This window comes from Salvelinus namaycush, unplaced genomic scaffold (genome assembly GCF_016432855.1).
Source record: "Salvelinus namaycush isolate Seneca unplaced genomic scaffold, SaNama_1.0 Scaffold1047, whole genome shotgun sequence".
NCBI lineage: Eukaryota > Metazoa > Chordata > Actinopteri > Salmoniformes > Salmonidae > Salvelinus > Salvelinus namaycush.
This window is the reverse complement of record NW_024057728.1, coordinates 53,811-67,606: the sequence shown is the minus strand read 5'-3', so window position 1 is coordinate 67,606 and position 13,796 is coordinate 53,811.

Below are 13,796 nucleotides of genomic sequence, written 5' to 3'. Positions count from 1 at the left end.
GTGATTGTCGCTGTGTCTGTGTATTTTGCACCACACGGTACTGTCTCGTCTCGTTCGTTCGGTCGTTCCTGTCTGTTCATGTGTTTCCTCGTTTCATGTAAGTTCATAGTTTAGGTCTGTCTAGTTCGTTTTGTTATTTTGTTTATCATTCAAGTGTATTTCGTTTCGTGTTTTTCCGTCTTGTCAAATAAACATTATGTATTCATCACCCGCTGCACCTTGGTCTACTCACTCACCGAAAGAGAGCCGTTACAGAATCACCCACCAAACCCAGATCAAGCAGCGGGTTAACGGACAGCAACGACAGCAGCAGTGGGAAAAGGAGGATTGGACATGGGAAGAGATCCTGGACGGTAAAGGACCCTGGGCAGAGCCAGTGGAGTGCCGCCGCCCCAAAGCGGAGCTGGAGGCAGCGAAAGCGGAGAGGCGACGTTATGAGGAGGCAGCACGGAAGCAAGGCTGGAAGCCCGCAAGTACTACCCTAAAATTTCTTGGGGGGGGGCTAAGAGGTAGTGGGCCGAGGGCAGGTAGGAGACCTGCGCCCACTTCACAGGCTAACCGTGGAGAGCGGGAGTACGGGCAGACGCCGTGTTACGCAGTAGAGCGCACGGTGTCTCCTGTACGGGTGCATAGCCCAGTGCGGGTTATTCCACCTCCCCGCACTGGTAGGGCTAGATTGGGCATTGAGCCAAATGTCATGAAGCCGGCCCTACATATCTGGCCACCAGTACGTCTCCTTGGGCCGGCTTACATGGCACCAGCCTTACGCATGGTGTCCCCGGTTCGCCAACACAGCCCAGTGCGGGTTATTCCATCTCCCCGCACTGGACGGGCTACGGGGAGCATGCAACCAGGTAAGGTTGGGCAGGCTCAGTGCTCAAGGGAGCCAGTACGCCTACACGGTCCGGTATTTCCGGTGCTACCTTCCCGCCCCAGCCCAGTACCACCAGTGCCTACACCACGCACCAGGCTTCCAGTGCATCTCCAGAGCCCTGTTCCTCCTTCCCGCACTCGCCCTGAGGTGCGTGCCCTCAGCCCGGTACCTCCAGTTCCGGCACCACGCATCAGGCCTATTGTGCGTCTCAGCCGGCCAGAGTCTGCCGTCTGCCCAGCGGTGCCTGAACTGCCCGTCTGCCCAGCGGTGCCTGAACTGCCCGGCTGCCCAACGCCGTCTGAGCCATCTGTCTGCCCAGCGCCGTCTGAGCCATCCGTCTGCCCAACGCCGTCTGAGCCATCCGTCTGCCCAACGCCGTCTGAGCCATCCGTCTGCCCAACGCCGTCTGAGCCATCCGTCTGCCCAACGCCGTCTGAGCCATCCGTCTGCCCAACGCCGTCTGAGCCATCCGTCTGCCCAACGCCGTCTGAGCCATCCGTCTGCCCAACGCCGTCTGAGCCATCCGTCTGCCCAACGCCGTCTGAGCCATCTGTCTGCCCAACGCCGTCTGAGCCATCTGTCTGCCCAACGCCGTCTGAGCCATCTGTCTGCCCAACGCCGTCTGAGCCATCTGTCTGCCCAACGCCGTCTGAGCCATCTGTCTGCCCAGCGCCGTCTGAGCCATCCGTCTGCCACGAGCCATTAGAGCCGCCCGTCTGTCCCGAGCCGTTAGAGCCGTCCGTCAGTCAGGAGCCGCTAGAGCCGTCCGTCAGTCAGGAGCCGCCAGAGACGCCAGCCAGTCAGGAGCTGCCAGAGACGCCAGCCAGTCAGGAGCTGCCAGAGACGCCAGCCAGTCAGGAGCTGCCAGAGACGCCAGCCAGTCAGGAGCTGCCAGAGACGCCAGCCAGTCAGGAGCTGCCAGAGACGCCAGCCAGTCAGGAGCTGTCAGAGCTGCCCTACAGTCATGAGCTGCCCTACAGTCATGAGCTGCCCTACAGTCATGAGCTGCCCTACAGTCATGAGCTGCCCTACAGTCATGAGCTGCCCTACAGTCATGAGCTGCCCTACAGTCATGAGCTGCCCTACAGTCATGAGCTGCCTTACAGTCATGAGCTGCCTTACAGTCATGAGCTGCCCTACAGTCATGAGCTGCCCTACAGTCATGAGCTGCCCTACAGTCATGAGCTGCCCTACAGTCATGAGCTGCCCTACAGTCAGGAGCTGCCCTACAGTCAGGAGCTGCCACTCAGTCAGGAGCTGCCACCCAGTCCGGAGCTGCCGGAGTCCCTCAGCCCGGACCTGCCGGAGTCCCTCAGCCCGGACCTGCCGGAGTCCCTCAGCCCGGACCTGCCGGAGTCCCTCAGCCCGGACCTGCCGGAGTCCCTCAGCCCGGACCTGCCGGAGTCCCTCAGCCAGGACCTGCCGGAGTCCCTCAGCCAGGACCTGCCGGAGTCCCTCAGCCAGGACCTGCCGGAGTCCCTCAGCCAGGACCTGCCGCCCCTTATCCCGGTGCTGCCCCTTATCCTGGTGCCGCCCCTTATCCCGGTGCCGCCCCTTATCCCGGTGCCGCCCCTTATCCCGGTGCCGCCCCTTATCCCGGTGCCGCCCCTTATCCCGGTGCCGCCCCTTATCCCGGTGCCGCCCCTTATCCCGGTGCCGCCCCTTATGACTATGGTGGTGTGGGGACAGCGTCCGGAGCCTGAGCCACCACCGTGGTCAGATGCCCACCCAGACCCTCCCCTGGACTTTGTGCTGGTGCGCCCGGCGTTCGCACCTTGAGGGGGGGGTTCTGTCACGTTCCTGACCTGTTTTCTGTTGTTTTGTATGTGTGTGATGGTCAGGGCGTGAGTTTTGGGTGGGCAGTCTATGTTTTCCGTTTCTATGTTGGTTTTGGGTTGCCTGGTATGGCTCTTGATTAGAGGCAGGTGTTTTGCGTTTTCCTCTAATTGAGAGTCATATTAAGGTAGGTTGGTCTCACTGTTTGTTTGTGGGTGATTGTCGCTGTGTCTGTGTATTTTGCACCACACGGTACTGTCTCGTCTCGTTCGTTCGGTCGTTCCTGTCTGTTCATGTGTTTCCTCGTTTCATGTAAGTTCATAGTTTAGGTCTGTCTAGTTCGTTTTGTTATTTTGTTTATCATTCAAGTGTATTTCGTTTCGTGTTTTTCCGTCTTGTCAAATAAACATTATGTATTCATCACCCGCTGCACCTTGGTCTACTCACTCACCGAAAGAGAGCCGTTACAATATGAGATGAGGTATGTAAACATAAAGTGGCATAGTTTAAAGTGGCTAGTGATACATGTATTACATAAAGATGGCAAGATGCAGTAGATGATATAGAGTACAGTATATACATATACATATGAGATGAGTAATGTAATAATTTCCATCAATTCCCATTATTAAAGTGGCTGGAGTTGAGTCAGTATGTTGGCAGCGGCCACTAAATGTTAGTGGTGGCTGTTTAACAGTCTAATGGCCTTGAGATAGAAGCTGTTTTTCAGTCTCTCGGTCCCTGCTTTGATGCACCTGTACTGACCTCGCCTTCTGGGTGATAGCGGGGTGAACAGGCAGTGGCTCGGGTGGTTGTTGTCCTTGATGATCTTTATGGCCTTCCTGTGACATCGGGTGGTGTAGGTAGTTTGTCCCCGGTGATGCGTTGTGCAGACCTCACTACCCTCTGGAGAGCCTTACGGTTGTGGGCGGAGCAGTTGCCGTACCAGGCGGTGATACAGCCCGACAGGATGCTCTCGATTGTGCATCTGTAGAAGTTTGTGAGTGCTTTTGGTGACAAGCCGAATTTCTTCAGCCTCCTGAGGTTGAAGAGGCGCTGCTGCGCCTTCTTCACAATGCTGTCTGTGTGGGTGGACCAATTCAGTTTGTCCGTGATGTGTACACCGAGGAACTTAAAACTTTCCACCTTCTCCACTACTGTCCCGTCGATGTGGATAGGGGGGTGCTCCCTCTGCTGTTTCCTGAAGTCCACGATCATCTCCTTTGTTTTGTTGACGTTGAATGTGAGGTTATTTTCCTGACACCACACTCCGAGGGTCCTCACCTCCTCCCTGTAGGCTGTCTCGTCGTTGTTGGTAATCAAGCCTACCACTGTAGTGTCGTCCGCAAACTTGATGATTGAGTTGGAGGCGTACATGGCCACGCAGTCGTGGGTGAACAGGGAGTACAGGAGAGGGCTCAGAACGCACACTTGTGGGGCCCCAGTGTTGAGGATTAGCGGAGTGAAGATGTTGTTACCTATCCTCACCACCTGGGGGCGGCCCATCAGAAAGTCCAGGACCCAGTTGCACAGGACGGGGTCGAGACCCAGGGTCTTGAGCTTGATGACGAGTTTGGAGGGTACTATGGTGTTAAATGCTGAGCTGTAGTCGATGAACAGCATTCTCACATAGGTATTCCTCTTGTCCAGATGGGTTAGGGCAGTGTGCAGTGTGGTTGTGATTGCGTCGTCTGTGGACCTATTGGGTCGGTAAGCAAATTGGAGTGGGTCTAGGGTGTCTGGTAGGGTGGAGGTGATATGGTCCTTGACTAGTCTCTCAAAGCACTTCATGATGACGGAAGTGAGTGCTACGGGGCGGTAGTCGTTTAGCTCAGTTACCTTTGCTTTCTTAGGAACAGGAACAATGGTGGCCCTCTTGAAGCATGTGGGAACAGCAGACTGGGATAAGGATTGATTGAATATGTCCTTAAACACACCAGCCAGCTGGTCTGCGTATGCTCTGAGGACGCGGCTGGGAATGCCGTCTGGGCCTGCAGCCTTTCGAGGGTTAACACGTTTAAATGTTTTACTCACCTCGGCTGCAGTGAAGGAGAGCCCGCAGGTTTTGGTAACTGACCGTGTCAGTGGCACTGTATTGTCCTCAAAACGAGCAAAAAAGTTATTTCGTCTGTCTGGGAGCAAGACATCCTGGTCCGCGACGGGGCAGGTTTTCTTTTTGTAATCCGTGATTGACTGTAGACCTTGCCACATACCTCTTGTGTCTGAGCTGTTGAATTGTGACTCTACTTTGTCTCTATACTGGGACTTAGCTTGTTTGATTGCCTTGCGGAGGGAATAGCTACACTGTTTGTATTCGGTCATGTTTCCGGTCACCTTGCCCTGGTTAAAAGCAGTGGTTCGCGCTTTCAGTTTCACGCGAATGCTGCCATCAATCCACGGTTTCTGGTTTGGGAATGTTTTAATCGTTGCTATGGGTACGACATTGTCAATGCACTTTCTAATGAACTCGCTCACCGAATCAGCATATTCGTCAATGTTGTTGTTGGACGCAATGCGGAACATATCCCAATCCACGTAATCGAAGCAGTCTTGAAGCGTGGAATCAGATTGGTCGGACCAGCGTTGAACAGACCTGAGCGCGGGAGCCTGCAGTTTTAGTTTCTGTTTGTAGGCTGGAAGCAACAAAATGGAGTAAAATGGTAGCCTAGTGGTGAGAGCATTGGACTAGTAACTTAAAGTTTGCAAGATTGAATCCCCGAGCTGAGAAGGTACAAATCTTTCGTTCTGCCCCTGAACAAGGCAGTTAACCCACTGTTCCTAGACCGCCATTGAAAATAAGAATTTGTTTTTAACTGACTTGCCTAGTTAAATAAAGGCAGTTAAATAAAGGCAAAAAAACATTTTTAAAAAAGAGACAGAGAAAGACAGGGAGAAGAGAGACAGACAGACAGGGAGACACACACAGAGAGAGACAGACAGAGAGTAAGTGCGAGGTCTGGGGTCCGCTCACCAACCAAGAATTAACAAAATGGGACAAACATCAAATTGAGACTCTGCATGCAGAATTCTGCAAAAAACATCCTCTGTGTACAACGTAAAACAACAAATAATGCACGCAGATCAGAATTAGGCCAATTCACAGGCCTCTGTTCAAAAATTTTCAAAATCCAGAAAAGAGACGTTAAATTCTACAACCACCTTAAAAGGAAGCAATTCTCAAACCTTCCCTAACAAAGCCATCACCTTCAGAGAGAATAACCTAGAGAAGAGTCCCCTAAGCAAGCTGTCCCTGGGGCTCTGTTCACAAACACAAACAGACCCCACTGATCCCCAGGACAGCAACACAATTAGACCCAACCTAATATTAAGGAAAGCTTTGACTATGTACAGACTTGTGAGCATAACCTTGCTATTGAGAAAGACTGTCTTCTCTTGAGAGCCTATGTGCCATTGAGGTGCACTACAACCCATATTGATGTTTATTTATTTTCACTAACCATTTGCATATAAAATGACATTTGAAATGTCTTTATTCTTTTTTAACTCCTGTGAGTGTAATGTTTATTGTACATTTTTTATAGTTTATTTCACTTTTGTTTGTCCATTTCACTTGCTTTGGCAATGTTAACATATGGTTCAACAAAGCCCCTTTAATTAAATTAAATTGAGCAGATGAGTTCTTGAATTTTTCAACATGTGTTTACAAAAAAATTGATTTAAAGTTCGATAAACTTGCTCTGACAAACCAACGACCAGCAAATGAAGCACAACAGAAACCTAAAAACACCATCCAACCTGAACCTGGAACTGATTGAGTAATGTTTAGTCTGAAGTTACTTTTAAAATCCAAGAAGAATACTACATTACAATGATACATTTTACGTGTAAACTTAAATGTTTGATTACCAAATAATTTTTGTATGTTTTCTGTAGTTATGTAGTTGAAAATGTATCAATTGACCAATTGACCAATTCGTCAGACTTGATACAACATTTTGTGCAGTAATGTATCCTTTGACTCTCTATGTCCCCTATCCTCCAGGCCGGCTCGGTCCTCCCCTCCTGCTCCGTGGCTCGACGACTCATTGCGAGCTCACAGAACAGGGCTCCGGGCAGCCGAGCGGAAATGGAGGAAAACTCGCCTTCCTGCGGACCTGGCATCCTTTCACTCCCTCCTCTCTACATTTTCCTCTTCTGTCTCTGCTGCTAAAGCCACTTTCTACCACTCTAAATTCCAAGCATCTGCCTCTAACCCTAGGAAGCTCTTTGCCACCTTCTCCTCCCTCCTGAATCCCCCCCCCCCCCCCCCCCCTCCCTCTCTGCAGATGACTTCGTCAACCATTTTGAAAAGAAGGTCGACGACATCCGATCCTCGTTTGCTAAGTCAAACGACACCGCTGGTTCTGCTCACACTGCCCTACCCTGTGCTCTGACCTCTTTCTCCCCTCTCTCTCCAGATGAAATCTCGCGTCTTGTGACGGCCGGCCGCCCAACAACCTGCCCGCTTGACCCTATCCCCTCCTCTCTTCTCCAGACCATTTCCGGAGACCTTCTCCCTGACCTCACCTCGCTCATCAACTCATCCTTGACCACTGGCTACGTCCCTTCCGTCTTCAAGAGAGCGAGAGTTGCACCCCTTCTGAAAAAACCTACACTCGATCCCTCCGATGTCAACAACTACAGACCAGTATCCCTTCTTTCTTTTCTCTCCAAAACTCTTGAACGTGCCGTCCTTGGCCAGCTCTCCTGCTATCTCTCTCAGAATGACCTTCTTGATCCAAATCAGTCAGGTTTCAAGACTAGTCATTCAACTGAGACTGCTCTTCTCTGTATCACGGAGGCGCTCCGCACTGCTAAAGCTAACTCTCTCTCCTCTGCTCTCATCCTTCTAGACCTATCGGCTGCCTTCGATACTGTGAACCATCAGATCCTCCTCTCCACCCTCTCCGAGTTGGGCATCTCCGGCACGGCCCACGCTTGGATTGCGTCCTACCTGACAGGTCGCTCCTACCAGGTGGCGTGGCGAGAATCTGTCTCCTCACCACGTGCTCTCACCACTGGTGTCCCCCAGGGCTCTGTTCTAGGCCCTCTCCTATTCTCGCTATACACCAAGTCACTTGGCTCTGTCATAACCTCACATGGTCTCTCCTATCATTGCTATGCAGACGACACACAATTAATCTTCTCCTTTCCCCCTTCTGATAACTAGGTGGCGAATCGCATCTCTGCATGTCTGGCAGACATATCAGTGTGGATGACGGATCACCACCTCAAGCTGAACCTCGGCAAGACGGAGCTGCTCTTCCTCCCGGGGAAGGACTGCCCGTTCCATGATCTCGCCATCACGGTTGACAACTCCATTGTGTCCTCCTCCCAGAGCGCTAAGAACCTTGGCGTGATCCTAGACAACACCCTGTCGTTCTCAACTAACATCAAGGCGGTGGCCCGTTCCTGTAGGTTCATGCTCTACAACATCCGCAGAGTACGACCCTGCCTCACACAGGAAGCGGCGCAGGTCCTAATCCAGGCACTTGTCATCTCCCGTCTGGATTACTGCAACTCGCTGTTGGCTGGGCTCCCTGCCTGTGCCATTAAATCCCTACAACTCATCCAGAACGCCGCAGCCCATCTGGTGTTCAACCTTCCCAAGTTCTCTCACGTCACCCCGCTCCTCCGCTCTCTCCACTGGCTTCCAGTTGAAGCTCGCATCCGCTACAAGACCATGGTGCTTGCCTACGGAGCTGTGAGGGGAACGGCACCTCCGTACCTTCAGGCTCTGATCAGGCCCTACACCCAAACAAGGGCACTGCGTTCATCCACCTCTGGCCTGCTCGCCTCCCTACCACTGAGGAAGTACAGTTCCCGCTCAGCCCAGTCAAAACTGTTCGCTGCTCTGGCACCCCAATGGTGGAACAAACTCCCTCACGACGCCAGGACAGCGGAGTCAATCACCACCTTCCGGAGACACCTGAAACCCCACCTCTTTAAGGAATACCTAGGATAGGATAAAGTAATCCTTCTGACCCCCCCCCCCCCCCCCTTTAAAAGATTTAGATGCACTATTGTAAAGTGGCTGTTCCACTGGATATCTTAAGGTGAATGCACCAATTTGTAAGTCGCTCTGGATAAGAGCGTCTGCTAAATGACTTAAATGTAAATGTAAAATGTAATGCAATGCTTCATTGGATCAGTCTGATACACATGCACATACACTGCTGCCATCTGGTGGCAAAAAATATAAATTGCGCATAACCTGGAACATTACATTTTTGCCATTCTCTTGCATTTCAAAGATGATGTTAAAAAAAACAATTTAAATGCATGTTTTTTTGTTTGTATTATCTTTTACCAGATCTAATGTGTTATATTCTCCTACATTAATTAACATTTCCACAAACTTCAAAGTGTTTCCTTTAACATGCTATCAAGAATATGCATATCCTTGCTTCAGATCCTGAGCTACAGGCAGTTAGATTTGGGTATGTCATTTCAGGCGGAAATTGATAAAAAGGGTTCCGATCCTTAATGACCAAAAAATTGACAGCTATGCCTCTTCAGAGATAGATGGGAGGGGTTGAGTGTACTTGAAACAAACAAAAGATACAAATTGTAAAATATAGAGTGTCCGTAAAATGTATATAGTATGTATAGTCCAAGTCATGTGACTCTAGTCCACACCTCTGGTATGTAAAGCTGTAAGGAGAAGCCTAGGTGTTGTTGTCCATTAGTGGAGGGGAGGTCAGGTTAGGGGAAAATAATAAAGAAAAATATACAACAAAAATATATGTGGGGGATTGAAAATGATGCGCATATTGACAGAAGCCACATTCTATCTGCAATATTGAAGCTGCGAAACAGAAGAACACACTGAGTGTGAAACTGCTCAAGGGCACTTTGACACAACACCCCATATAGCACTGGGGAGGCTGTGAAACTCTCCTGCACTTTGACACCTCTCACTTCACGCCTCAGTGCTAATAGAAGTTGCAACCAGATCTGTTCTGTCCTAGCAAGCTTGGTAGCATTAACTTAGTATTCAGTCCTTATAAGATAAAATATATTATTTATCCCAGGAATGTCACAAATTATGCATAATTAGGTTCCTTACAGAAAAGACACCAACCTTCTAACATCTAGGTGTCCGGGTTGGTGTGGAGCCAGACACAGCAGGGGTTCAAACTGTAGAACCCAGTTCCTATCTAGATGTCCGGGTGGGTGTGGAGCCAGACACAGCAGGGGTTCAAACTGTAGAACCCAGTTCCCATCTAGATGTCCGGGTTGGTGTGGAGCCAGACACAGCAGGGGTTCAAACTGTAGAACCCAGTTCCTATCTAGATGTCCGGGTGGGTGTGGAGCCAGACCCCAGCAGGGGTTCAAACTGTAGAATCCAGTTCCTATCTAGATGTCCGGGTTGGAGTGGAGCCAGACACAGCAGGGGTTCATACTGTAGAACCCAGTTCCTATCTAGATGTCAGGGTTGGTGTGGAGCCAGACACAGCAGGGGTTCATACTGTAGAACCCAGTTCCTATCTAGATGGCAGGGTTGGTGTGGAGCCAGACACAGCAGGGGTTCAAACTGTAGAATCCAGTTCCTATCTAGATGTCCGGGTTGGTGTGGAGCCAGACACAGCAGGGGTTCAAACTGTAGAACCCAGTTCCTATCTAGATGTCCGGGTTGGTGTGGAGCCAGACACAGCAGGGGTTCAAACTGTAGAACCCAGTTCCTATCTAGATGTCCGGGTTGGTGTGGAGCCAGACACAGCAGGGGTTCAAACTGTAGAACCCAGTTCCTATCTAGATGTCCGGGTTGGTGTGGAGCCAGAGACAGCAGGGGTTCAAACTGTAGAACCCAGTTCCTATCTAGATGTCCGGGTTGGTGTGGAGCCAGACACAGCAGGGGTTCAAACTGTGGAATCCAGTTCCTATCTAGATGTCCGGGTTGGTGTGGAGCCAGAGACAGCAGGGGTTCATACTGTAGAACACAGTTCCTATCTAGATGGCAGGGTGGGTGTGGAGCCAGAGACAGCAGGGGTTCATACTGTAGAACCCAGTTCCTATCTAGATGTCCGGGTTGGTGTGGAGCCAGACACAGCAGGGGTTCAAACTGTAGAACCCAGTTCCTACATTTGAATATAAAACTTGATTTATCAAACAAAACTATGCTACATTTTATCTCTGGGACCCCCAGGATGACAAATCAGAGCCAGATTACTGAATGTAAGTACATTATCATTTATTATTTATTTTGTTGTTGTGCACTCTCCTCAAACAATAGCATGGTATTCTTTCGCTGTAATAGCTACTGTAAATTGGACAGTGCAGTTAGATTAACAAGAATTGAAGCTTTCTGCACATATAAGATATGTCTATGTCTTGGAAAGTTGGCATTATCACATATTGAGAAATCTATGATCCCGTAGAGGTTAAATGAAACTGGTATAGTTTTTTATTAATCACAATTTTTCTTACCAATTTTGGTCTTTAATGCCGACAGACAAGTTCCTTACTTTTTAACCCTTCCACTTGCCTCTTCCATTTTTGCGGTAATGCTGCATTTAGTTGGCTGTAATTTTGAGTAAGGCAGCCATTTCCATATATTTTTGTTAGCTGCATGTGTACCAGTACCAGTCAAACGTTTGGATAAACTCATTCCAGGGTTTTTCTTTATTTTTACTATCTTCGACATTGTAGAATAACAGTAAAAACATCAAAACTATGAAATAACAAATACGGAAACCAAAAACTGTAAAACAAATCAAAATATATTTTATATCTTCAAAGTAGTCACCCTTTGCCTTGATGATAGCTTTGCATTCTCTGAACCAGCTTCATGAGGTAGTCACTTGGAATGCTTTTCCAAAAGTCTTGAAGGAGTTCCCACATATGCTGAGCACTTGTAGGCTGCTTTTCCATCACTCTGCGGTCCAACTCATGCCGAACACTCTCAATTCGTTTGCGATCGGGTGATTGTGGAGGCCAGGTCATCTGATGCAGCACTCCATTACTCTCCTTCTTGGTCAAATAGCCCTTACACAGCCTGGAGGTGTGTTGGGTCATTGTCCTGTTGAAAAACAAATGATAACAAATGATAGTCCCACTAAGCCCAAACCAGATGGGAAGGCAAATCAATGAAAAATGCTGTGGTAGCAATGATGGTTAAGTGTGCCTTGAATTCTAAATAAATCACTGACAGTGTCACCAGCAAAGCACCCTCACACCATTACACCTCCTCCTCCATGCTTCACGGTGGGAACCACACATGCGGAGATAATCCGTTCACCTACTCTGCATCTCACAGACACAACATGTGGAACCAAAGGCTCAAATTTGGACTCATCAGACCAAAGGACAGATTTCCACCGATGTAATGTCCATTGCTTGTGTTTCTTGGCCCAAGCAAAAAAGGTTCCAAATGGTTCCAGGTAAAACCCTTTTGGGTTCCATGTAGAACACTCTGTGAAAATGGTTCTAAAAGGGTTCTACCTGGAACAAAAATGAGTTCTTCAAAGGGATCTCATATGGGGACAAGAAGAAGAACCATTTTTTCTAAGAGTGTTGAGGTCTGAAGTGAGTTGTTCTGTTGGCTTCTCTGGGGCCAGCTCTCTCTCTAGTTCCTGAAGCCATAGAAAGTTAGTTGGAATTTCAGTTTAGTCCAACTGAAAAGACAGAACAAATAATGCAACAGATACTGTGGCTAAACTCAAATACACTAATTGACCAATCTTTGTAAATTATATCATAAATAGGACTTGTAGAGTTATGTCACTAATGCAGCTAACACAGACATATGGAAATGTCTGCTCTACCCAAAACTACAACCAATTAATTGCAGCATTACCACAAAAAAGGAAGAGGCAAGTAGAAGGGGGAAAAAGTAAGGAACTTGTCTGTCGGCCCTATATTAAAGACCAACATTTGTTAAAGAAAATTGTGATAAATAAAAATATATACCAGTTAATTTTAAGGACCAAAAAATTGACAGTTGTGCCATATACATTGCAAAATAGTTGGGAAGAGATTTCCGATGTACCGATTCCATGGCACATGGTTTATGAATTGACACCCAAAAATAATTTTTCAATTTATATTATTATACAAAATTCTTGCAACCAATAGAATGTTATATATGTGGGGGATACAATCTTCCCAGCATAATTTACTGTGAGGAGGCAGATTCATTACATAATTTATGTTGGTACTGTCCATATGGAGCTCGGTTTGGGTCACAGGTCCAGGAATGGCTGAAGAATTGCAACATTTACATCCTGCAGATAGGGTGATTTGTCCATCAATAATATTATAATTATGTTAGCATACATTTTTATCAGAAGACAATGTGAGGTTCCCCCATCCTTAATGTATAGTCTGTAGAAGCTATGAGAATAGAAAGGTTCAGTACTATTGTGAAGCATCACAGCACAGTTGAAAAATATATCGCAAATAGAAATCCAATGTGGATGGTGAGGGGTTGAATGGAGCTGAAGGGTGGGACTAATAACAAGATAACCAATGAAACATACAGGGTCTGTAAAATGTATATAGGTTCAGAGATTTTGCGAAATAACATAGTTACAAATATATGGCAAGTAGAAATCAAACTAGATGGACAACAGAAATAGAGGAAGGACAGGACTGTTTACAGACAGATTATTTCACTTATAATTCACTGCATCACAATTCTAGTGGGTCAGAAGTTTACATACACTAAGTTGACTGTGCCTTTAAACAGCTTGGAAAATTCCAGAAAATGGTGTTATGGCGTTAGAAGCTTCTGATAGGCTAATTGACATCATCTGAGTCAATTGGAGGTGTACCTGTGGATGTATTTCAAGGCCTACCTTCAAACTCACTACCTCTTTGCTTGACATCATGGGGAAATCAAAAGAAAATTAGCCAAGACCTCAGACAATAAATTGTAGACCTCCACAAGTCTGGTTCATCCTTGGGAGCAATTTCCAAACGCCTGAAGGTACCACGTTCATCTGTACAAACAATAGAACGCAAGTATAAACACCATGGGACCACGCAGCCGTCATACCGCTCAGGAAAGAGGACGCGTTCTGTCTCCTAGAGATGAACGTACTTTGGTGCAAAAAGTGCAAATCAATCCCAGAACAACAGCAAAGGACCTTGTGAAGATGCTGGAGGAAACGGGTACAAAATTATCTATATCCACAGTAAAACG